General features: G+C 45.5%; 1 long non-coding RNA gene across 2 annotated transcripts; it reads left to right on the top strand.

Moving 5' to 3' along the window:
• On the top strand, positions 1-23185 carry LOC310680764. Of its 2 annotated transcripts, XR_014512920.1 has the most exons (6): positions 1-78; positions 2046-2136; positions 4492-4562; positions 5267-5385; positions 20760-20825; positions 23131-23185. It is a non-coding gene; the product is annotated as an uncharacterized lncRNA (long non-coding RNA). The 2 variants fall into 2 exon arrangements; XR_014512921.1 differs by lacking the exon at positions 23131-23185 and having other exon boundaries at positions 20760-20925.
• The last annotated feature ends 1677 nt before the right edge of the window (positions 23186-24862 follow it).

Raw genomic sequence — 24862 nt, 5'->3', positions numbered from 1 at the left:
CAGAAGCCACGTCTATCGCTTAGTTGTCTTGCCAGTTGCGTTGCTAGAATGCACCACAAAATCATCCAAGTGACCTTGGTGAGTATTTCAATTTCAAATATTCCAAGTATTTCTACTTTTAGTTAAGTATATTTATTTATTTACTCGATTTAGGCAGAGTTGCCCCCCTGCCCCCTGGCTATACTCATGGTAATTTACATGATTAGTTACATCAGTTCAGTAAGCTATGTAATTTTGCCACAGCGGACAGTGAGAGAAGCAACATACCGTATTTTTTGCACCATAACACTCATTTTTTTCCTCCTAGAAAGTAAGGGGAAATGTCTGTGCGTGTTACGGAGTGAAAGCCTATGGGTGGTGGGGGGGATCTGCTGCAGTCGTGAGCAGAGGATCCATGGTTCCCATTCCTTCCCTCCTCCGTGGCTCGCTTTGAAACAGCAAAGCGGGAGAAGAACCGCTGAGTGGGGAGGAGAGAGGGACAGAAAGCCTGCTTGCTTTAAAAGAGCAAAGTGGGAGAGGAGAGGAGCCTTCTCCCCTTATACCCCTCTTCTTCATTATTAGCAGCATCCTTCTCCACACACCCCACGCGTGCTTCTTCTCCCCTTAAACACCTCTCCTGCATTATTAGCAGCATCCTTCTCCACACACCCCATGCGTGCTCCTTGTCCCTTGAGTGCTTTTCCTTCCCTCCCCACTTAAAATGGATCCTCAGGATTTTTTGCACTGGGTCACCCCAAATTCACCATCAGATCACATAGCATGTCCATGGCTACATCTTGCACCAAAAAAATCACGCACCCACAGTTGCCTGGGGTGCAAAAACGTGGTTACAAAGCATGGATCCACATGAGCTACTCCAAACTCACTGTCAGATCACATGTCTGTGGCCACAGCATGAACCACAAAAATCATACATCCACTGTTTCATTTAGAATTTTTTTCTTTTCTTGTTTTCCTCCTCTAAAAACTATGTGCGTGTTATGGTCTGGTGCGTGTTATAGAGCGAAAAATATGGTAGTTTTTGCTGGAAGGCAAACTGCAGTGAAATGGAAACAGCACTGCATACAGTGGTACCTCGGGTTAAGAACTTAATTCATTCTGGAGGTCCTTTCTTAACCTGAAACTGTTCTTAACCTGAGGTACCACTTTAGCTAATGGGGTCTCCCGCTGCCGCTGCGTGATTTCTGTTGTCAACCTGAAGCAAAGTTCTTAACCCGAGGTACTATTTCTGGGTTAGCGGAGTCTGTAATCTGAAGCGCCTTTTACCTGAAGTGTCTGTAACCCGAGGTACCACTGTACAATAAATCCTAGAACAATAGGGTCCAGAATGCAGCAGTCTGATTGGTCCACAGGAGCCACCCAATCCAACTCCGGGTGGAAGTGAATCCGCAACCTGATTGGCCTACAAGGGAACCCCAGAATTAGCCAATCACGTGGGGCCCATTGTGTAAATAATGTATATAAAGCAGACATTTCAAGGGAACTTCCATTCCCCACTACTCTGAGCTGAATAAAGAGCGTGAAATCCATACTGGACTCCGAGTATATTTCACTTTTATATTGTGATTTTATGTTGTGAACCACCCTGAGATCTACAGGTATAGGGCAGCATACAAATTTTAATAATAATAATAATAATAATAATAATAATAATAATAATAATACAGACAGGCAACAGCTCTCCCAGGTTTCAGGCAGAGGACATTCCTGACCTACCTGGAGATAATGAGGTACCTTCTGTGTGCAAAAACAGGTGCCCTACTGCTTAGCCAAAGCCCATGCCCTAATGCCTGAGAGCCTTTTAACTGGGATGCACAGCTGAGCTGAGGGCTCTCCCCATTCCTATGGCACCTGCGTGGAGATCGCTTCCCCATCAAGCGGTGCTGACGGGTGTATCTTACAACTGTTCTGCCAGTGCTTTGCACTGCAGGAATTCCATCGCCTGTCCCCACCCACCCGTTGACTATGCGGCGAGAGAAGAACCGTACGAAAGTCTGTTATGGGCCATTATGAAAGAGCACTCAATTATTGCCATTGCTTTTCAGCAAATTGATATGTGTGCAGCTGCGTGGCTCCACTTCCAGTTGTTAAAAGACAGAGCGCGTCAGAGCCGAGAACAAGGGAAAGATCTGCTGTGTAAGTAGTATTTGTCAGAAAACCAGAGTAATTGCTGCTGTTTGCTGTGATTTATTGAGGTAACAAAGGTTAATAACAGTGTCACTCAGTCTCATTTTCATGTCATTATGATGTACCAGCCACAGAGCGCACCACAGCTGGGATAAGGGGGCTCCATCACTGGGCTTTATCTGACTCAGAGAGAGAGAGAGAGAGAGAGAGAAATACAGTCTTCTTTTTAGTATTCTCCAAATGCCTGCAGGCCTTTTGTTTTGAAACTCAACGGACAAGAGGGAAAGACCTTTGGGGATGTTGTGATGTGCCAGGGGTTCTTGTGTCTGTAGGCTTCCCTGTTTTATTTCAAACTGCAAGGAGAGTGGCTCCATGCCTCCAGTTCTTGCCTGTGGAAAACTACTCCTTCCTTTGAGAAGAAGACCTTTAAGGTGGGAGAAGTTCCTTGGTCTAGATGCGTAACAACTCCAGAATCAGGGACGTGCTTGCTAGGTTCTTTTCTGCTGTGGCTCTGATCAGCACAGAAACCAGGAACAACGTGTGTTGCAGTGGGCAGGAGATGACCCTTGATTTCTATGTTCTTTTGTTCTGTGTCCATGTGTGCTGCCACAAGATGTAGTGATGGCTTTCAACGTGGACCAGTTTGGACCAGATTCATGGGAGATGAAGGCTATCAGTGGCAACTAGTCATGATGGCCATGTACCACCTCCAGAGACAGAGGCGGTATGGAAGGGGAGTTTAATATGCTTTCTAGGGGGTGGGGCACCTTGGAGACTTTCTGCTGCTGCCCTGGGCTCCTTTGGGAAGAAGGGTGGGATAGATATTTAATCAATAAAAATCAATCAATTAATCAATAAAATAATTTATGCCTCCTCTCTTTTCTCTTTAACAATATCTTTGCCATTATTCCATAACTTTGCAATACATTTCTCTCTCTCTCTCTCTCTCTCTCTCTCATTTCACACCCCCCCCCATGGAGAAATCAGTCATGCGCTTTCCTCTTCCTTTCCTCCAAAATAAATAAATACGGTAAATCTCGAGACCAACCAGTGTTGCTCCCACTGGCCCAAATGTCTATTTGGCAACAGCCAGTACACACCCCTCCCTCTCTCCTTCCCTGCCCACCCCCAGCTTGTAGCATGGAAGCCCCTTTCTTCTTCCTCCTAAGATTAGGCTCTATCTATATGTCTTAACCATATGCCCCCAAACTGAGGAATTCATTAGCATACATTACACATTCATAAGAAAGAAATGGGCCAGGAGAGTGGGAGGCGTTGCAATTTATCTCAGCTGCTCCTCGACATGCTGCCTGGCAGGAGGGGGGAGGGGGGAGAGAAGCAACGCTCAGAGCTGGAGCTGCGATTCGGCCCCTTGCACCTGCTTCTAGGGAAATCCAGACTCTTCCACCCACCCTCTCTGCCACGAATGGGGGAGAAGTCAGATCCAGTTCACATTTAAAGGTGAACCTGCCCCATTCACACTTTCAGAAACAATCCACAAACCGAAACGCAGCTATCCTTCGAAATTCACACTCCTCTGAATTTTGCAATGCAGCTCTCCAGTCAAGTAACACGGAGGGGAAAGCACCACATACTGCGATAAAGCATGCATTAAAATGTTTGTGAAAATAACATGCAAAAATGTTTGTGAAGAGGACGTAAAAATAAATGAAATTGATGTGCAAAAAATGTGCATGTTAGGCAATATCACATAGCAAAGAATGTGTATGTTAGGAGTCATTTGCACTAATGTGCTGGTGAATTTTCATGAGGACTTCAATTCTTTCACCATCACAAAGAGATGTGGAAATGTGGAGAACAGAACGTAAGGCTGGAAAAATGAGAAATCGAGAGAACAGTTTCTTCCACCTCTGATCTACACTCCATTTTCATCTCTATTGAACATGGTTTGCAGGGTATCATATTGTTTGAGAAATCTGCTTGACTAGAGGTGGCCACGGGATAATAATAATAATAATAATAATAATAATAATAAAAAATTTATTCATACCCCACCCATCTGGCTGGGTTTCCCCAGCCACTCTGGGCGGTTCCCAACAGAATTTTAAAAACACGATAAACATCAAACATTAAAAGCTTCCCTAAACAGGGCTGCCTTCAGATGTCTTCTAAAAGTCAGATAGTTGACATTTGATGGGAGGGCATTCCACAGGGCGGGTGCCACTACCGAGAAGGCCCTCTGACTGGTTCCCTGTAACCTCACTTCTCACAGTGAGGGAACTGCCAGAAGGTCCTCAGAACTGGACCTCAGTTGAACGATGGGGGTGGAGACGCTCCTTCAGAAGAGAAGGATACACGCTTGCATGTTTTTCTCAACTTGACAAATTATTTCTGATTTTCCAGATGACCATCCTGTCTGGCCACACCAGCCTGCCTCTGCTAGGGTTGCTGTGTCTCCTACTCCGTGGATGAGGGTACTCTTGTTGAAGGGCAGCCGATGTCTGGTTTAAAGCTAAAGGGAGACTGGGGTGGGAAGGGCTGGAACAGGTCAAAGTACAACTTGATGTTGCCCATCAACAGCACCTGGTCACAGTGAGCCAGTGTGGTGTAGTGGTTAAGAGCGGTGGACTCGTAATCTGGTGAACCGGGTTCGATTCCCTACTCCTCCACATGCAGCTGCTGGGTGACCTTGGGCTAGTCACACTTCTTTGAAGTCTCTCAGCCTCACTCACCTCACAGAGTGTTTGTTGTGGGGGAGGAAGGGAAAGGAGATTGTTAGCTGCTTTGAGACTCCTTAGGGTAGTGATAAAGCGAGATATCAAATCCAAGCTCTTCTTCTTCATCATTGCTAAGCTCTACTGTGGTCCGATTTAAATTAGGGCAATTATTTCTAAAATGGACTAAATTATCCTATGCAGTTTTTATGCGGATCTGTGCTCTTGTTTTCCCCTCCCCCCATGATACATTTCCTCTTTTTTGTGTGATGTCACTACCATACCCTCAGCTCAGTTCATTTAACCTTAGTGGATAAACTGCTGGCAGAGGAAAAAATGACTAATCTCTCCATCTTGGAAGTGTATGTTTTGTGTGCGTGAGAAAGAGAGAATGAGGGAGGGAGGCTGAGAAAGAGAGAGGGTTGATATCCCAGTTTATTTTGCTTTTATCACACTTTCTGCAGAACACAGCGGGAATAGACCTCCCCTGGAACATCACAACAAAAGCCACGAGAAGCTTGTAAGAAGTGAGGTCACAGCAAATGTGACATATATATTGAATACTGAATGCAGCGGGAACCCTGTGAGTTATCCTTTCTATCTCTCCCTGTATTTTGTGCCTGGTTACTTGTTTACAAAATACCATTGCTGTTTAATTTTTTTGAAGGCACTCCAACAAGAGCATTCCACTTACATTGTACATCAGGAGTAAGGAACTCCAGCTGACAGCAGGGTTTTGCCAGGTCCTCTGGGTCCTCTCCTGCCCATCAGCTGCTTAGCAGGGAGCGGATGAGAGGCAGCAGGACTTTGATGTTGTGCAAAGGATGCAGCAGCAGCTATTCCATCTGCAAGAAGATCTGCTGCCAGATCATCAAAGCACGGGGGGGGGGGGGGCGGGGAGCATGCATCTGGGAGGTTCAAAAAGATGCAAAAAGTCACCCCTGCATTTCACAGCTACGCATGTGCAATTTTCGGGATTCTGTTGCAGATGGAAGTTGAGGCTTTGAATAGTTATGAGGGAGGGCTTGCAGTTTAGGTGCACATGTTGAGTTCTTTCCTTTTACACAGGCAGTTACTTCTCCCAGCACATGGGAACACAGCACATGAATGCTTCTCCCTGCATACAGAAACATAGGCTAGGCAACTCTCTAACAAGCTCGTTTTCTCTACGGAAGGAATTTTTCCAAGCAGATTTCAATAACTCCCCATGAAAAAAGGACTCAGGGACAGTATCTTGAAACTATGAAGCAACACAGTTAAGTCACAGAGTTACCTCTCCATGAGAATTAGCATGGCAAGTTGCAGGTTTGAGGAGATCATCAACGAAGTGTCACCTGGTGATTCCTATCCTACATTTCTGCCCCCTTCCAATGTAATATGCCCCTCACCCAAAAAAAAAAGGAAGAGGGGGGAAAAAGGACAGAGCTACTGCACCTTTAATAATAATGTAGAAGAGGGAATTTCAGCAGGTATAATTTCTCACTATTAAAGGTATAGGAGCACTGCCCTCTTTTTCCATCTACCCTTCCAGTAGTGGTAGTAATAAGTGGTGGTAGTTGCTCCAATAAGTATCAGGAAGCCAGGAGACGCCATTTTTATTTTCCCACAATGCCTCACATATAGCTTGTGTCAGAGGCCCCATGGGAAATTGAAAGTGTGACCTCTAGTCTTAGCTAGCCACTGCTGATTAGAGGACCAGATCTTTTTAGGGGTGGGTGTGGGACTAGACTAGGTGTCAAGAAATTGACAAAAGATCTTGATTGCCACCAGTAGTAATGATCATCATGCAAATGTGGTCTCAGTTCTCACTGGGAGGGTTTGACTAATTTGCTATGTGTGGAGTAGTGGTTAGGAGCATTGGCCATGAGCCAGAAAGTTGCCAGCTCACCATGGAACTCATTAAAAAGTCATTAAGAAAGCTGTTATTGGCACAGCCTCCTCGTTGTCAGGCCATATGACTGTACCTCAGCCTGTAACCAAGTCTAGGCATAGGCACCCTAAAGAATCATACATTGCTTCCCAGTCACATTTTTACCCCACCTATTTCCTTCTCCTTCCTCTGTCCCCTGCTCCCTCCCTGTGCCAAGGTTTATATTATAAGTTGCTTGGGACTGCTTTCTTCTTGTACTCTGTAACACAGGGCCTGGGGACCTGTTCCAGCCCAAAGGCCACCTTCCTTTCTGGGGGCCATATTCCAGTGGAGGGTGGAGCCACAGGCAAAACTGGGCAGAGCAATGAATGCAATTTTCGCCTTTGTATGCTAGGCTGATGTCTATGCACAGTTGCACATCTTTCTCTACCCTCCACCCAAAGAACCAAGAGGTATTGTTGGAAGTGAAGGATAGGCTATTGCCAGGATACAACTTCGGATGAGCCCTAGAGGAACTCCTGTAGCTGACAAACAATCACAGCGCAAGACCAGTCCTAGCATTGGGCAGAGTGAGGTATCTACCACAGGCAGCAGATGCTGAGGGGCAGGTTGCACAGAGAAGGAGCTGAAGGACAGAGCTATGTGTGCCATGTGGTGTACCCTCAAAGCTGGGATGCTGCCTGCACGTGCTGTAGAGGACATTGCCCCATTTGCAACAATGAAGTAAGGCTAAACTGCCCATCTAGTTTTTCTTTGTATATGGAGCATGGAGAGCCGTCCCCTCATTCCCAGGAAGCAGAATGTCCTAGGGCCATCCCTGTCTGCAAGAATTACTCCAGGTGGAAGTAGTAACTAGCGTTACTAATGTTACTATTGTGCTGCCAAAGCTTCCTGTTATGGAGGTTTATTTGTTTTGATGGTAAAGTTAAAGGGACCCCTGACCATTAGGTCCAGTCGTGGATGACTCTGGGGTTGCGGCGCTCATCTCGCTTTGCTGGCTGAGGGATCCGGTGTACAGCTTCTGGGTCATGTGGCCAGCATGACTAAGCCATTTCTGGTGAACCAAAGCAGTGCATGGAAACACTGTTTACCTTCCCACTGGAGTGGTACCTATTTATCTACTTGCACTTTGTGCTTTCAAACTGCTTTCCTCCTATATACATAAAAATGTAAGGCTGTCGTCACCCTGCAGTTTGTATGGCCGTTGATAGGCAGCCACGCCAACTCCAGTATGATAAATGGCAGGCAAGGCAATAAGCAAGGGTGCTGTTTAAGAGAGAGGGAAATGCTGTTTAGGCAATCGCATTCATATAAAGAAAGGTTGCAGTGTTTGGGACTTTTTAGTTTAGGCAAAAGGTGAGTAAGAAGCAATAGGATAGGCGTCTATAAGATTATGCGTAGCATGGAGAAAGTGGATAGAGAGAATTTTTTTCTCCTCTTATAACACAAGAACTCACGGACATTAATGAAGCTGAATGTTGGAAGATTTAGGACAGATAAAAGATAGTTCTTCTTCACACAGGATGTAGTTAAACTATGGAACTCGCTGCCCCAGGAGACAGTGATGGTCACCAACTCGGATGGCTTTAAAAGAGGATCGGACAAATTCATGGAGGAAGAGAGGGCTGTCAGTGACTCCTAGTTGTTTGAAACCATGGGAGTGTCGGGATCACAGAATGCTGTGTGAGATAGTAAGTCTGCAGGCTTGAGTTTGCTAGCTGATTCAGCTGGCTGATGCAATCAGCCTGCAATACTTTCTATGCAAGTGCTGGGTCAGAATGACTCACCAGTAATGTGCTGTCAGTTGATTGGCTGTCATTGGTTTAAAAGGGAAACCTGTCCAGCAGTAAAGGTAGTGGTGTAGAGGAGTGTGGTCAGAGAGAGAGAGAGTTAGAGGTCTTCCTATTTGCCTTAAGGTGCAGCCAGGTGCTCTGTTTGACTGTATGAGCTGTTCGTGTATTATAGCTTGTAGAGAACCAGTGTGGTGTAGTGGTTAAGAGCAGTAGACTCGTAATCTGGTGAACCGGGTTCGCTTCCCCGCTCCTCCACATGCAGCTGCTGGGTGACCTTGGGCTAGTCACATTTCTCTGAAGTCTCTCAGCCCCACTTACCTCACAGAGTGTTTGTTGTGAGGGAGGAAGGGAAAGGAGATTGTTAGCTGCTTTGAGACTTCTTAGAGTAGTGATAAAGCGGGATATCAAATCCACACTCTTTTTCTCTTCTATATAGCTCACAATAAATATACTGCACTGAAGAACCTGGAGCTCTGAGCATTTCTGCTAAAGCGCCGTGAAGAATTCGCGACAGGGAGGGGAGAGGGCTTTTGTGCTTGTGCTCCTTGGTTTCTCACAGGCATCTGCTTGGCTACTGTGAGAACAGGATGCTGGACTAAATGGGCCATTGGTCTGATCCAGCTGACAGTTGTGAAGCTCTACTGTTTTTAAATGAGTCACTTGGAGGCCTTTGGTAACAAGTAACTAACAGATCCTGAAGCTGAGGCTCCAATACTTTGGCCACCTCATGAGAAGAGAAGACTCCCTGGAAAAGACCCTGATGTTGGGGAAGATGGAGGGCACAAGGAGAAGGGGACGGCAGAAGACGAGATGGTGGGACAGTGTTGTCGAAGCTACCAGCATGAGTTTGACCAAACTGCAGGAGGCAGTGGAAGACAGGAGTGCCTGGCGTGCTCTGGTCCATGGGGTCACGAAGAGTCGGACACGACTAAATGACTAAACAACAACTAACAACCACAGTAACAAAATGATACTACTTGTAGGACATAAAGAAGAGTTGAGTTGTCCCCTCCACATACTGTTGGGGGCAGGGGGAATTTGGAACGCCCCTCGGGGGTGGCTGGTGGGTGCAAAACTGCTTTCCCCGTAAAACCTGAAGATATATAATGGATTAGTGACCACGTCAGCTATGCAGTGCTCTGTAATGCCTTGATGGAGGGTGGGGGGAATTAATCTGGTTGCACCAAGATTTCAGAAATAGAGAGGAGAGGGGAAAAACTACTGGATTCCACTGCGACTAGCAAAACAGCCTTCTAAACAAACATCATCAGAGCAACTCAGTCCCCTCATTAGCACTCTTAACATCAAAGGCTCTCCTGCAGCAGAATTAACTATTTCTTCCAGGATGTTCAACAAAAGGAGGGATCCTAATGAGGTTAGTTAAAGGGGCTGCCCTGTTTCATTAGCTCTGCTGGGCTAGGTCTGCCAGTGAGGAACTATCAAGTAGATTGCTTTTTAAAAAATTACTCTGTTAATTGATATAAAACAAAAAGGACACAGATTAGTTGCATGCAATTAGCAAATTAATTATTGGCAATTACAGACTTAATAACGGAGTCGCTTTGCTGCTGTGCATTGGATTCTATGGCCCACATTCCTCACATTTATGAGCTGGAGATGTACCTTACACATAGACATACATACATGCATTCATTCACACACACACACACACACACACACACACACCTATCATAAAAATAAAATATTTGGTTTATAAATAAATCTTTATTCATTTCTGTTATGCTGCTTTAGAGGTTGCTAATATAGCACTTATGGGTGCACCCGGTACCCTGTCCTGAAATTATCCAATAGAATAGGTTGCCCTGTGTGCTGGACTGCAGTGGGGGGCGGGCTTCTTTTTATAATTCATTTAAAGCTCACAATGCTTTATCGAATATGTAAATATGCTTAGAGACCCAAAAAGGTTGGTGACACCTGTGCTATTTGAATTGGGGAACATCAGTGCCTTTAAGACATGTACCCTCAGCTCAACATTGATCCTTTAAAAGTCTGAGTGACTTTCCCCCAAAATATCTTGAAGAAAACAAGGCTATGCCATCAGTCATTGATGGCAGCGGTGGAGCAAGCTGATTGGATGCCAGGGGTGGCGTGTGTGACCTGCGCCCAGGGACGGGGGCAGCTGCCCGTGGGGGCGGGAGCAGCTGCCCACAGGGCTGGGCCAGCCAGGGCAGGATGCTCTGTGGGGCCTCCGAGGAGTCTGCCTGCCGCTTCCCACTCAGCCACCCTACAGCTGAGGGAGAGGCGGCGGGCGGACCATTTGGGGCAGCGCAGAGCCTGCGGGCGCCCAAGCCACTGCGCCACTCCCAGAAGAGACGCATGGCTTGGTCGCGCTTCTGGCCCCGCAGTGAATGCCGCCTGGCATTTTGTCACCCACCCTCAGTGTTGACACCCAGGGTGGACCGCCCCCATTCCCCCCTTCCTCCTCCCCTGATTGAGGGAGGAACCTTATTGTGCTGGTCCTGGGGCTAACTGAGAGGCGAGGTCCGAGTCCAGTCCGAGGTTGATGGTGCGGTATGGAGGCTGTCCGTCAAAGCTGTAGCTGGGTCCAAGGCAGGGAGTCGGGTGAGGTCAGGAACTCTGGCAGAAGAGCAGGACAGGGTGCAGGCAGGAACAGGCTAGCAACAACATTGCTCCTGCAACTTGGGACTGGGGCTGGCTGGCTTTTATCTGCCCCGAAGCAAAGGGCGGCTCCGGTCCACAGGTGACTCGCCTCTCCTGGCCTGGAGGCGAGTACTCCTCCTGTAGGAATTTAGTTCCCTCCGCCTCTCTGCCTTGAGCCTCTGCAGTTCAGGAGAGGCTGGAGGGTTACTGGACCCAGAGGCAACCTCCTCTTTCCCTGATGCGGCTGAGAGTGGAGCACCTGCAGGCAATGGGTCCACCATCACTTGAGGGGCCAGAGCAGACCCAGCTGGTGCCTGCACCTGAGGATCCAGCACAGGTGAGGACCCTTCAGGCTCAGGCCCCAACCCCGGCTCAGCTGGTTCTGGAGACGGGGACTCCTGTGCAGACTGGGATTCCTCAGGTTCAGCCTCTGAGTCTGAATCCCAGGCCATCACACTTACGTTCCCTGGAAGGGCAGATGAGGGCCATAGAATGTTGCAGAATTCTCTTTCCAAAGTCCAGGAATGTTTCTCTTCTGCTGGTTGTGCCCTGTGGGCAATGGGTCCAAAAACAGGGCATGCCAGGCATGTCCCTGCATCCACAGAATCCAGGGCTGGCTCTGGACGTTTTGACGCTAGAGGACAACCAAACAGAAAACACCATACATTTCTCTTCTATCTCCTTCTCTGATGTACACTCGCTGCCAACATGTAACCACTGTGGACATCAGTGTGCTGACCAAACTGGTGGATGTGAGTTCAGTTTTCCAGACTCTTGCGTACATGCAAATGCACACACAGACACACAATTTCTGCTTTCTAAACTCTTGTCCTGTAACACAGATTTGTCGCCGCTGTTCATCAACACAAGACATGGTAAACCCTATGGAATAATCTGCCTCAAGTGTTTATCAGAAATAATAATGCTATTATTTTCTGTGCATGCATCCTGAAGTTACAAAGCCTCAGATGGGATTAATAGAAATTTTAATTAAGATATGGAAATAAGCTTCTTTCTCTCACATGTACAGAGAAAGCTGGAAGTTAGTTGTGTGATTGACAGCCTGCTAAGACCTGCTGGAGAAACCATTTCTCAATATGGATGGCATCTCTTAAGGCCGAATTGCAAAACCGCAAAGATACCCTGACCTAGATTCATTTGTTTATGAAATCATTTCTACCTCAAATCTTGCACCCAAACAGGATCTGTGGAATATCTTAATAAAACAGCCCATTTAAAGAATAAGAGTGCTGATTGCTTGTGGTGAAGAAGTCTTGCGAGGGCTCCATCATGGGGCCAGATTGTAGTTGGAGCTATTGACAATTTATTGAACCAGGTGATGGCTGAATCTTTGCCAGATAGGCCTCAGGTACATAGCTGTCAACTGCCCCTTATTTGGTGGGAAAGTCCCTTATCCCAGTGCTGTGTCCCTTATCCCAGCGCTGTCCCTTATTGATGATGTCCCTTAAATTTCCCGGGTTTCAAAGGAAGCAGATCCTCTCCCTCCCTCCCTGCCGGCCAGGGAGGAGGGAGGCTCTAACTGTGTTGCTTGGCTGCGTTGCTCACCCAATAATGAGTCTAAGAATGACTGGGGGGTTGAGTTTGCATGCCTTGTGCCGATCAAATCGGCTGCGTTGCCTGGGGACTTGCCTTTGCTCAGCGCTTCCCAGCAGAGAAGTGACGGTGGTTTTCCTTGCTGCATCCCCTTTGCTGGGTTGCTGCGCTGTGGGAACCACTGGTTGAGGCTTCGTTTGGCTGCTGGCTGGGTTTTCTGCCTTTGGCTCAGAAGTTGAACATACCAGTGTTCGGAAAATCCCTTATTTTGGCTGCTGATCCCTTATTTTTGAGGCTGCCGGTCCCTTATTTTCAAATCTGTAAGTTGACAGCTATGCTCAGGTAGTCCCAGGTGCGGTACCCACTGTGGTCCTAACTCCTCACATTGCAACATGTCCTGTTTCCTTTTCACCAAGAAAGCGCCAGTGTTGGAACTCTTTGTGCCAGCAGTTCTTAAAGACAGGCTGATTAATTTGTATTGCCTAGAGGAGTGCAAGTATATCCTTTCCCATCAACCCCCCCCCCTCCCAAAATCCAGCTGAAGAAAACCTGACATTTACTGCAAGCGCAGGAAAGAGCTGGTGATTACCACTGCTCAGGCTTTTGTGCAAAAGGAAGGGCAGTTTGGTGACAGAAAATCTGCAAAGCATTAAACAGAAATGATTTTTTAAAAAGGAATCTCAGCCAAATTAAACTTTCATGCAAAGCCCAGCAGGAGATGAGGAAAGAAGAAATTAAGGTTTGGATTTATTTATTTTTTTCAAAAAAATTGAAGGACTCCATTAAAAAAATGGCCCGGAACAAAATCTCAAGTTTATGTGTGAATGAGAAAGCACTAACCCAAGATAAGGCAGTTGCAATAAATTGTGTGGTTAAGTACCAATAGCTGACATTATCTCTGTTCAGGCAGGAGGGATTAATACTGTTTAATAGCAATTTATTAGCACTTACATATACACACATTTCACTCCTCCGCCCCCCCCCCCCGCCACTGCCCTCTTGAAATTAAAAATATATATATCATCGCTTCCTAATCTTTTAACAAGAAGTCAAGAGCTAACTGCATTCTAAAACAATTTTAATCGCTGGATATTGTGGTCACACTGTTTGAGTTCAATTTAAATATTTAGCAAACATGAGATAAACTATATGGACAGTTTAAACACACACACACACACAGAGAGAGAGAGAGAGAGAGAGAGAGAGAGAGAGAGAGAGAGAAGGCCACCTTTAGAAGTGGATTTGTCCTTTACAGTAAAGCTGCAGTAGGAATCCATGTATATTCTTGCCTTATGAGAGGTTGAACAGGTATCCTAACTGCCTGTGGACTAAGAGGAGTTCATTAACACCTGTTATCGTGTATGCTGAGCTTGTACCTGAAGAATTCACGACACTAGTGTCCAACTGGATCAGTGCCAAAGGCCAAAGAGTGACTCAGAAAGGTCTTGTTGCAATAGCTCTTCCACTCAACAAGAGGAGCTGTAGCAAGGACTTTTCTATACTTGGGAACGGGCTATTCAGCACCAAAATTGACTAGCATGCCTGACAAGGTGGGTGGGGTATACCGTATTTTTTGCTCCATAAGATGCACTTTTTTCTTCCTAAAAAGTAAGGGGAAATGTCTGTGTGTCTTACGGAGTGAAGGCCCCTGGAGCTGAATTGCCCAGGAGTGAAAAGCAGATCATGCTTTTTTTTTTTTTTTTTGAAAAAAGGAAGGGGGTGTTGAAAGGAAGCAGCTGATCGGCAAGTGATCGGGGAGAGAGATAAGGGACGCTAGCAATAAAGGAGGCTGCCTGGGACTGGGGAGGTAAAAGTCCATGGATCCTCAGCCTGCATCAAAAAAATTACGCACCCACTGCTGCGTGGGGCCGCAATGGCACAAAAACGTGGCTACAAAGCACAGATCCACATGGATCCTCAAGATTTTTGCATTGGGTCACCCCAAATTCACCATCAGATCACATAGCATGTCCATGGCTACAGCCTGCACCCAAAAAAATATCCACTGTTTTGTGGAGCCGCAATGGTGCAAAAATGTGGTTACAAAGCACAGATCCACATGGATCCTCAGGATTTTTGCACTGGGCTACTCCAAACTCACCATCAAATCACATGTTTGTGGCCACAGCATGAACAACAAAAATCATACATCTACTGTTTCATTCAGAATATATTTTTTCTTGTTTCCCTCTAAAAACTAGGTGCGTCTTATGGTCAGGTGCAACTTATGGAGCAAAAAATACGGTAAATATCAAAATTATTATTATTATAACAAAACAAGACCATTATGATAGCGTCTCTGACCAGTCTGATTGATCATATCTCATCTTAATAAGCCAAGATACAGGTCCTTTGATCCTTTTTGTGCTTAGCCACAGTTAAGACAGGAAGTCTCTAATTCACTTTATGCCAAATTTCCAGTCTGGTTCTGAAGTCTATATGCATTTCTGTTGAAAATGAACAGGAAGAGGAAGGAAGGAAGTTCTCTTGTGCACAAAATGTTCTGTTCCTGAGACTCGTATTTTAATATTTGTGCCGACAGGAACAAGACAGATATTAAACTATTTAAATGTTGTAAATTATCACGATACACACGCACATGCGCACACGCAGGTGTATATGAGTCTGATTTCTACGTCTTTTCTTTGGCAGAATGTTAAAAGCCCATGGATGGATGGGAAGAGGGAAAATATCGATAAAATAAATAAAAATGGATGGGAAACATTTATCTGGCAGCCCGCAAGGTAACACCATCAGGAGAAGCAGCTGCATCAAAGGGTGGGGAGGATAGGAAAACAAGACATCTCTTTTATGGGGGGGGGGGAGATGAATGCAAAGCATAGATTTGGTAAGAAAATCAGCTGAGAATGAAAAGGTGACAATGAAATTAAATAAGTAAACTTGAGCTGTTCGTTAAAAAGGGAGAGAGAACCCAGTGTGTTGAAACTACCTTGCAAATTGGTGAAGAAGCCAAGCTTTTGACACCAGCTTTGCAGCATTCAATACTAACTGAATTGCATTTATTTGTTTTTTAACTCATTGGTTAACAAACAAGATGAATTTTAACAGGGAGAAATGTAAAGTATTGCACTTGGGCAAAAAAAAATTAAAAAATGAGAGGCACAAATACAAGATGGGTGACACCTGGCTTGAGAGCAGTACATGTGAAAAGGATCTAGGAGTCTTGGTTGACCACAAACTTGACATGAGCCAACAGTGTGACGCGGCAGCTAAAAAAGCCAATGCAATTCTGGGCTGCATCAATAGGAGTATAGCATCTAGATCAAGGGAAGTAATAGTGCCACTGTATTCTGCTCTGGTCAGACCTCACCTGGAGTACTGTGTCCAGTTCTGGGCACCACAGTTCAAGAAGGACACTGACAAACTGGAACGTGTCCAGAGGAGGGCAACCAAAATGGTCAAAGGCCTGGAAACGATGCCTTATGAGGAACGGCTAAGGGAGCTGGGCATGTTTAGCCTGGAGAAGAGGAGGTTAAGGGGTGATATGATAGCCATGTTCAAATATATAAAAGGATGTCACATAGAGGAGGGAGAAAGGTTGTTTTCTGCTGCTCCAGAGAAGTGGTCACGGAGCAATGGATCCAAACTACAAGAAAGAAGATACCACCTAAACATTAGGAAGAACTTTCTGACAGTAAGAGCTGTTTGACAGTGGAATTTGCTGCCAAGGAGTGTGGTGGAGTCTCCTTCTTTGGAGGGCTTTAAGCAGAGGCTTGACAACCATATGTCAGGAGTGCTCTGGTGGTGTTTCCTGCTTGGCAGGGGGTTGGACTTGATGGCCCTTGTGGTCTCTTCCAACTCTATAATTCTATGATTCTATGGTTAATCATTCATGGTGGGTTCCAATGGACACCCTTGTGGTTCTTGTATGCTGATAATCTGGGTGTCAGATGGATCTTTTTTTGGGTGTAACATCCACAAATAGTTCTGACATTTTAATTTACAACAAAGAGTAATAATATATGTATTCTATTTCAACAACCCAACAAAAATAATGTAGTAACTGATGTGTGTGCTACTTTCTATTGATGTAATACAGTCATACCTCGGGTTACAGATGCTTCAGGTTGTGTTTTTTTCGGGTTACGGACGTGCTGAAACCCGGAAGTACTGGAACGGGTTACTTCTGGGTTTCAGCAGTCGCACATGTGCAGAAGCGCCAAATTGCAACCTGCGTGTGCACAGATGCGGCGCTGCAGGTTGTGACTGCTGTGGGTTGCAAACATGCCTCCCGCATGGATCACGTTTGCAACCCAAGCGTCCACTGTACTGTATGATTCTCTCATTACAGTGGAAAATGGCCGCTATTAAGCAATCTATCAATTATCTTCAGAGCTGGAGCAAATTATTGCTTAAGGTGAAATTGGTTTAGTAAGTGAGGGGGACTACTTTATGTTATGTACTGAGTTGAATAGGATCCAAACTGCAGCAGTCTGATTGGTCCTAGAACAATGCAGCAGTATGATTGGTTGGCAGGAACCACCCAATCATGCTCCATATATAAGTGAATCCACAACCTGATTGGCTTACAGTAGAATTCCAGAATTAGCCAATCATGTGCAGCCCATTGTGTAAATAATGTATATAAAGCAGATACTTTGAGGGGACATTCATTCATTCCTCCCAACCCTATGAGCTGAATAAAGAGCATGAAATCACTTTGCGACTCTGAGTATATTTCACTTTAAATCCTCAGATTTGGTATTTGCATGTGATAATACTTTACCAGATTTTGTGCGCATGTGAAGACCCAAAGAGTGTTGGCCCAGCCTTCCTAGTCTGAAGAAGGAACTCGGCTTTTGATTAACATGTTCATGTGAATAATAATAATATTATAATAATAATAATTTATTATTTCTACCCCGCCCATCTGGCTGGGTTTCCCCAGCCACTCTGGGAGGCTTCCAACAAAAGATTAAAAATACATGAATGGAAAGGACATGTGTGGGAACGTATAGGCTGAAATCCAGTGCCAATGGAATCAACACCATTGGTGGATCCCAATTGCTCTCTATAAGTGGCAGTGCCCTGCTGACTCCAAATGAATGGTTAGACGCACTTCATTGTAGGTTGTCATGGACTGGCTGGATGCAGAGATGGGCTGGGAGGCACCAGATAGTTACCTTGGATACCAGGATTGGTTACCCACCTTCCCTTCTGAACAGAGGAGAGATCCAATAGCTTCTTTTCTCTGTGGGTGAGCACAGCAGTGGCTGGTGTAGGTGCCCTTTTCCACCTCCTCTCCAAAAAAATCATTTTGGAGGTTTCCTTTGATTTTTTAAAAATATTTTTTAAAAAATACTCCAACTTGCCATATGTCCAGCTTTTCCAGTTCAGCAGAAATCCTCCCTGACACCATTTTTAAGAGATTCCCAGACATGTCGGGAAACCCTAGACATATGGCAGCCCTACGTTTTCCCATTAATGGGGCATGCCTTCACCATTTGTGCCCCTGTCCCTTCTGCTCATTTAGATGTGGCAGCCATTTTGTGTTGCGCCACACCCAAGGGCAGCCATTTTGTGAGTGGCGCCTCCAACACTTTCTAAAATTCCCCAAGATCCCCATAGGGCCGATAAGGTTGGCAACCCTCCCCAATTTTAGTCCAGAATCCTGTTTTCAACAATTATCACCCAACAACTCTCACCCAGGTCAACCCTTTCCCATTGTTTACCTACCAACCTGCCAGCAACTTATATTCAGAGCTATACTACTGGTTGTTCTCATGGGTATTAAAACCTTCCCTATGAATTTGTGCAATTCCCCTTTTAAGCTATGGGTAAATTCAGCAACCGTTGCTTATTCTTGTTGTTTATTTCACTTTTAGTCTTTCCTGTGGGGAAGTTTTGCCTCTTGGCTGGCCTCTACCCTTCTAATTTCTCACTCATTTGCAGCTGCACAGACTAACAAGGAACTTCTTACTATATATAACCTAGTAGGGAAGATGCGAAACTTCTCAGGTTTCAAGGAGGTTTCAGAAGTCTTGCCGAGACAATTTCAGACCACTTGTGATTATTCCTCAGCAGCAACAAAACTCCTGACCTAACTCAATTACTTCTATACCTAAGTGACTTGTTATAAACAATTAAGTGGGTCAATGCATATGCAAATACCAGAAGCACAAATCACCTTTGCTTGGGGGTGGGAAGAAGTTGAAGATGTTTGATCTGCACCGATACTTGTACTTTTTATTAAAAAGTAACCGCAACAAAATATTTTAAAATACACTGTTGCCTGCCCTCCCAACACATTTGTTGTTGTTGTTGTTTAGTCATTTAGTTGTGTCTCACTCTTCGTGACCCCATGGACCAGAGCACGCCAGGCCCGCCAGTCTTCCACTGCCTCCCGCAGGTTGGTCAAACTCATGCTGGTAGCTTCGAGAACACTGTCCCACCATCTCGTCCTCTGTCGTCCCCTTCTCCTTGTGCCCTCCATCTTTCCCAACATCAGGGTCTTTTCCAGGGAGTCTTCTTTTCTCATGAGGTGGCCAAAGTACTGGAGCCTCAGCTTCAGGATCTGTCCTTCCAGGGAGCACTCAGGGCTGATTTCCTTCAGTATGGACAGGTTTGATCTTCTTGCAGTCTATGGGACACTCAAGAGTCTCCTCCAACACCATAATTCAAAAGCATCAATTGTTCGGCGATCAGCCTTCTTTATGCTCCAGCTCTCACTTCCATACATCACTACTGGGAAAACCATAGCTTTTACTATACGAACCTTTGTTGGCAAGGTAGTGTCTCTGCTTTCCCAACACATTAATCTTGTCTATATCCCAATAAAAGGCTTGTAAACCTTCTCTCTACCTCTCTCTTTGCTCGCCCATGCTGAGATCTGATTGGATCCAAATACCTTGGTGCTGATCACTTCCAGCAAAAGGGGGAGAGGTGGGAACGAAGCCTGTCACAGAGTAAATAATTAGAATTATTTCCTTTTTAAAGCTGCTAGTTCTCAGCTGGCCAACTGAACATACGAATTTGAAGGCAGGGTATTTATATCCTCGACTTCACACTTAACCATGTGATTGGCAACCACGAACAAGGGCGATAATAATTACACTGTGATGTTGAGCCCCGGTACCCTTGAGGTAGAAACGAGCGGAATGAACACAGCTAGGGACTTTGTCGCAGAAACTCCAGGGTTGTAAATGACATTCACCTGACAGAAAATTGGAAGCGGACTATGCAATGATATGAAGTGGAGAGTCTGGTGGCCAGTGGGAATGGCAAGGCAAGAGGCTGCCCTCGATGTAAAAGTCTGAAATCCCCTTTCCAGTGCTGGAACAGGGAGATTTCCGTTGCTCTCGAGAAGTCATTTCAATTTGTACCTGTGTTCATAACAGGACAGAGCTTCAGTTTATAATCTGAGCAATAAAGCCGGCTCATCAGGAACTTCTCAAGGAAACTTGTTATTACTGAAAATGACACTCTAATTGCCTCCAGACATTCGGCAGGTCTACTGAGTGGAAGAGCCTGATAAGCTATTGAGCTATTAAGGGATGTAGAATCAATTAATGTAAGGAGATAAGAAAGTAATACCCTACCAAGGTAAACTAACTGAATAGTATGTGTCAGACAAGTTCACTGTGAACCCAGGAAGTGGTAGACGTTCCCAGTGCTGTCTGCCAGCGTTCTTCCCACACTTCCACACTGGAAATACGTTCAGCTGGCTGCTTCTTCTGACATGTCAAGCTGTGAGAGGCTAGTTTTAGCCTTTTAGTTTAAGTAATCTAGGATGGAGGGGATGCGTGACCGACTCTAGGGTTGCGGCGCTCATTTCGCTTTATTGGCCAAGGGAGCTGGCATACAGCTTCCGGGTCATGTGTCCAACATGACTAAGCTGCTTCTGGCAAACCAGAGCAGGGCACGAAAACACCGTTTACCTTCCCGCCGGAGCGGTACCTATTTATCTACTTGCACTTTGACGTGCTTTCAAACTGCTAGGTTGGCAGGAGCAGGGACTGAGCAATGGGAGCTCACCCCGTCGCGGGGATTTGAACCGCCGACCTTCTGATCGGCAAGTCCTAGGTTCTGTGGTTTAACCCAATGTGCAAAGTCACAAATTTTGCTGAATTACACCTCCACTTTTCCTTGGTCTTTCAGATCTAAAACCAGATTTGTGACCAGCAAAGGCATGGGTAAACTCCCAGGAAGATTCCTCTAGCACAGGTATGTCCAACTTCCAAGAAACTGCAATATACTCCCACTTTAACAAATCTGGCAATGATCTACCCATTGGATTGACCAAAGTTGTTAAGATTTTTTGGGGGAGCCAAAATTGTTGAGCTCCTCCTCCAGGCACATTCCCTCATTACACAGAGTATCCAGCACGCAGGGAAGGACGAGAAAATATGAGCTACATTGCAAAGAGTTTTATTCCTAACTACGCAGACAGAAAAGAAAATACATCTTCTCTCTGTGAGAGCAGAGAGCAACTGGAAAACAAAGGAGCAGGAAACCAGTAACATCACATCCGTCTCCTGTCTTCCATGAGACTTCCAATAGCCTGGCATCTCTGGAATGCAAAACAGAGTCTTGTGACTTCAAGCACTGCACCAGTGGCATAAACAGAAACTAACACCTTGAGGGGGATCAGGATCCCACGGTTGACCTGTTGGACATCCCTGCTTTAGAAACATAGTAAGACTCTGATACTTCATAAGGCAGGACAGGACCAGTACACCAGACGCTCCATCATCTCCATTTTTGACTTTAAAGACCAAGAAAAAAATCTGTGTATGTTGCGTAAGTTGTGAGCAAGCACAATTTGTGACACCACACAATAATGTTACTTATATACAGGACACAGCTTAGCTTCCAGTTACTCAGTTTTGTGTAGCTCGAGTCAACCTAAACTCTGGTCTTAAATCCGCAGGGTTTCTCATATATATATATATATATATATATATATATATATATATATATGAATAATGATGATGATGACTTCTTCTTTTTAAAAAAACAACCAATGTATCAGTGATTGTTTGCAACACAGCTGCCCAGTCCTTTGTGTACCAAATAAATAATAGCAATAAAGCCCCCTTCATCCCTATCCCCAGCAAACACGCGCTCCCATACACAGGTTAGCATAATCACATTCTCTTTTGTTCTCTTCACTTTCTTTGTTCGCTGTGCAGTAATGAAAAATGACAGCCATATTTATTGTAACATTCCTCCAGGAATGCAAAGATAATTACCTACTCTTAGCAAGGAGATGAGAACAAGGGTGAATTCTATCTCCTTCCAACTGTCTGCACCCTAAGACAGGAGCGTGTGTGAAATGCAAATAATTAGACCTGTAGGAGTAATTAAGGGGTAGGAAATTGAGCACCGTGGGTTGGTGTGTGTGCATGAGCAGAAGTTGTTTCGATGGCGGTGGTTTCTGGTTGTGTAAAATAAAACCTGGTGGATGTCTTGTGCTATAAGAGACCGTCAACAACCACCAAGGCCTGGCTGAGTTTTATGAGGGAACTGTTGGCCTTCTTGAGAGAACCTCCTGCTCCACAAATGCCATTGAGTCTCAGTGTGATGCAGTTGGGGCCGGCTCTTGCATTAGGCAGAGTGTGCAACATAACTTAAGCTAAACTGCTTGCTTTTGGTGCCACAGAGCCAGGCAAAGTTAAGCACCGTTCAGACAGTTTCTAGGAGGTGGAGAATCATCATTTGCAGTGGCTGCAGCCAGAAGCAGCTCATTCAATGGGGTGAAGCCACAGCATTCACTTCCTGACAGTGGTGTTGCTGCTGTGCACTGGGAGGGAGTGGTGGGGGCGCCTGAGGCAGGTGGAGGCCGTGGGGCCGTATCTGTGGAGTCCATCCAGCACTCTTGCTGGGGCAACCACACAGCCCCATATCTCATTATCTCCATCCTAGTAAGGGGCGCAGTGCAGCTTTGCCCTACCTGAACTGCTTCTGGCAGTAGCTCACGATCCTTCTTTTCCTCCATCCCTCCTGCGCTGCAAATGGCACCAACAGCTACTTTGTGGGTAGCCTAGACACCAGTTTGCATCCTTCACAATGCCCTAGACCTAACTGTTACTCAAGAGCCTTTCTAGTTAGCTTCTGTCCGTGGTGGAATTCCAGGGGGCGCTATTATTTCTTTTGTTGTTGTTGTTTACAAGTTCCTGGGTTTCCCAGTCAGGTAATCACACTCCTTTGTCCTGACTGAGAACCTAATCCATTCCTGGGATGACTGGCTGTCTGGCACCCATCTGCCAGGGTGCCAGTGATTATCTCTTGTGCAAGAGGCTGCTGTGAACATGATCCCAGGTTTCGTGGATTATGGCTGCCTGCATCCCAGACTCCCCCCCCCCCGTAGCCATTACTTTCCTGAACAGAACAAAGTTGGAATGGTGCAAATCCATACTGGAATGATTTTATATGGCTTTCTAAAGTTTTCTCAGTGAGCCATTACATAGATACATTTATCTATATACATTCTATATCTCTCTATATATCTCTATATATACATTCGCAGGGAAGCCAAAATGCTTGCTTACAAAGCTATTGTACATGGACCACTTACAAACACCATCTCCAACTTCTTGAAAGATTCCATCAACAGTGTCTCCGAAAATCTTACACATCACTTGGGTAGACAGGTGAACTAATATCAGTGTACTGGATGAAGCAAATATCACCAGTATTGAAGCAATGATTCTTCAACATCATCTTCGTTGGACTGGTCATGTTGTGCGGATGCCTGATTATCGTCTTCCAAAGCAGCTACTCTATTCCGAACTTAAAAATGGAAAGCGTAATGCTGGGGTCAACAAAAGAGGTTTAAAGACTGTCTCAAGACAAATCTAAAAAAAAAAAAAAAGTAGTATAAACATTGACAACTGGATACACTGGCCTGTGAGCACTCCAATTGGAGAACAGCCTTTACCAAAGGTGTTATGGACATTGAAGACACTCAAACTCAGAACGCAAGGGAGAAACGTGCTAAGAGGAAGACATTCTTGGGAAATCTGCACCGTGATCAACTCCCACCCAGAAACCAATCTCCCCACTGTGGTAGGACGTGTGGATCCAGAATTGGCCTCCACAGTCATTTACGGGCTTATTGTTAAAATTGTGTTGATGGAAGGCAATCTTAGTCAGCTATGAGTGATTGCTGAAGAAGAAGAAGAAGACATTTATCAGTGAACTGTAATGTGCAGCAGAGGCGCTTTGAATAGAGATAAGAAAAACTGTGATGAAGTGTTTTGTGGGGACATTTGCAGAAGTGATCGTGTTGATTTTGGTAGTCAGGGTGTGTGTGTATGGTATCTGCTGGAGGAGCAACCACCCCCTACATTCACCGTATTTTTCACTCTATAAGACGCACCAGACCACAAGACGCACCTAGTTTTTGGAGGAGGAAAACAAGAAAAAAAATTCTAAATCTTGGAAGCCAGAATAGCAAGAGGGATCACTGTGCAGTGAAAGCAGCAATCCCTCTTGCTGTTCTGGCTTCTGGGATAGCTGTGCAGCCTGCATTCGCTCCATAAGACGCACACACATAGAATCATAGAATCATAGAATCATAGAGTTGGAAGAGACCACAAGGGCCATCGAGTCCAACCCCCTGCCAAGCAGGGAACACCATCAGAGCACTCCTGACATATTTCCCCTTACTTTTTAGGAGGGTAAAAATGAGTCTTATAGAGCAAAAAATACGGTACAAAAATTCCTGCAACAGTGCCAATGCATAGATCCTACCCACTGTGACCCCATCAGCAGCCCACAGGCCAGACTTCTTTCTTTGCCACCACCTCCACAAACCATCTGAGCACTGCGCACTGCACAACAGTTTAGTCCCTTGCTGCATGTTTCAAAGACTGCTGCCGTTTGACGGACACATGGGTTGCACGGCTATGCTTTGCATAGAGTCTGCAGCGCATGTATTTGTGTCGCGTGTACCCAGGGGGCTTGTGCCTTTAATCCTCCTCAGAGACCGAAAAGCTGAGCACTTTGCTTGCTGCTTTCCCCCTTTAAGCTGAGCTATTATCCGCAATTTCTGTAGTATGTTTCATAAGCAGAGGTTATCGTATGTTGCAGGCCATCTATCCTGCTGGGGAGCAAAAATGAACGCTTGATAATGCTGTTGCCCAAAGGCAGATAAGAGCTCCAGCTTGCTGAAAAATCCCACAAGGTTTCTTGTAACAAAAAATAAAGTGGGGATATAATTTATTATCCTCCCCTCCCGCACTGGGCCATGTGATCGT

Source organism: Podarcis tiliguerta (assembly GCF_965153285.1).
Source record: "Podarcis tiliguerta genome assembly, chromosome: 6".
Taxonomy (NCBI): domain Eukaryota; kingdom Metazoa; phylum Chordata; class Lepidosauria; order Squamata; family Lacertidae; genus Podarcis; species Podarcis tiliguerta.
The sequence above is the reverse complement of the archived record's forward strand: the minus strand, read 5'-3'. Positions and strand labels throughout refer to the sequence as shown.